Source organism: Pteropus vampyrus, unplaced genomic scaffold (assembly GCF_000151845.1).
Source record: "Pteropus vampyrus isolate Shadow unplaced genomic scaffold, Pvam_2.0 Scaffold151, whole genome shotgun sequence".
Classification (NCBI taxonomy): Eukaryota; Metazoa; Chordata; class Mammalia; order Chiroptera; family Pteropodidae; genus Pteropus; species Pteropus vampyrus.
Window position 1 is genome coordinate 1,775,037 of NW_011888932.1, and position 1,905 is coordinate 1,776,941.

Here is a 1,905-nt window from a genome sequence, read left to right on the forward strand (position 1 = left end):
AATATCTAACTAGTTATTCATTTTAAGGATGACACTTTATCTAATTTTGCATAATGTGTAATAGGTCATTCCAGGGACTCTAGGGATTCAGCAGGTCTTTTAGCACAGTGGTTTAGAACACAATCTCTGACCTAGGTTGGAATCCCAACTCCAACCCTTACTAGCTATGGAATTTTGAGCAATTTATTTTTTATTATTGTTATTATTATTTATTATTATTGTGCCTACAGCACCTGGTCTTCCTAAGTGGTCTCCCATCCAAGTACTGAACCAGGCCCAACCCTGCTTAGCTTCCGAGATCAGACATCGGGCTTGTTCAGGATGGCACGGCCATAGACCATGACTCCCCTGGAGCATGAACCCAGGACCTTCTGCGTATAAAGCAGACGTGCTAACCACTACACTATGAAACCACGTCTGCAGTTTAGCTTTTTTAAGGTTTAATTTCCTCATTTATAAAATGAGAATAAAACAGTACCCAACATACAACTCTACACTGAAGATTTTAAAAGAGAAATGCATAATAAAGTGCTTAACACAGTGCCTGGCACAAAGAAAGCACTTGGTAAATGTTAGCTGTTATCATTTATAGCAATATATCAAAAAGTTTCTAAGCTCCTTGAGGGCAGAGACTGCGTCTTTTATACTTTTGCATACCAATGCCTTTTACAATTCCTGGTATTTAAGAAGCAGGCCTTAGCTAAATAGCTATAAAATGATAGAAAAGAAGGAAAGTGGGAGGCAGGGAAGCAGAGGCAAGGAGAAGTTTATCATATGGAAGAACTTGAACTGTCAAATGAATTTTAATCATAACAAGAGATTTAAGTGTGAAACCTCTATTTAACCTTCCTTCACTTCTTCAGTTCATTTATTCATTTTGAAAATATGGAGAGAGTGCTAAAGAGACAGAAATAGACAAATGGGACAGACTCTCCAGGCTCACTTAGTTACAGTATAGCAGGGAATACAGATATTAAACTAATAATTATGGGAAGCAGTAGGGTAGAGTGCCTAATATGACTAAATGTCAGTTCTTTGTTTTGTTTTTTAATGTAGGTTCTTCAGAGTCAAGTTGCTGTGAGGGATAGTTCAAATCTGAGTCTAGAAGAGAATGGTTAACTAACTTGCCCAAAATCATCACATAAGTGGTTAATTGCAAAGCAAGTGGGGGGAAACAATAAAGAAAACTTAAATCTCTTTGTACATATCCCACTCCAGAAAAAAGTTGGGTATAGTAGTCTAGACTTGCACTTCCCCTAGCCTGGCATTTTTGTTTGATTGCTTTCATTGTATTAACAAACACTTGTATAAGGCTCTTTTCCCTGTTAGAGTATGAGCTATGTATGACTGAGGGCTGTATCTGCCTTGCTCTTCACAGAGTCCTCAGCATAAGTGTCTGGAAGGGTACTGTCCAATATGATAGCCATAGCCACATGTGGTTATCGAACATTTGAAATGAGGTTAATTCAAATTGAGATGTGCTGAAAGTATAAAATAAACACAAGATTTTGAAGACAGCAAAAAAACTCTCGATAATTTTATATTGATTACACATACAATATTTTGAATAGATTGGGTTAAATAGAATATATTATTGAAATTAATTTTACAGGTTTATTTTTTCTTCTTTAATGTGGCTACTAGAAAAAAATTAAATTACATATGTAGTTCACATTTGTGGCTTACATTATATTTCTACTGGACAAAGAAGATGCTCCATAAATTTTTGCTGGATAAGTGAATGAATGAATGAATGAATGAATGAATAACCAAGAAGGCCTAGAGAGTATTAGAAAGACTAAAATCAGTCTGTTCTTTATAGAATGACATCTGACATCTTGGCGAAATACATAGCTCTCTTTACTAATTGAGAAGCACAGAGGGGTAATCTTGGTATTATACCCC

The 1,905-nt window shown here is 35.8% G+C and overlaps 1 pseudogene; it reads right to left on the reverse strand.

The window, feature by feature from the left end:
• Nucleotides 1–221: 221 nt before the first annotated feature.
• Nucleotides 222–338, reverse strand: LOC111745323 (annotated as a pseudogene).
• Nucleotides 339–1,905: the final 1,567 nt, after the last annotated feature.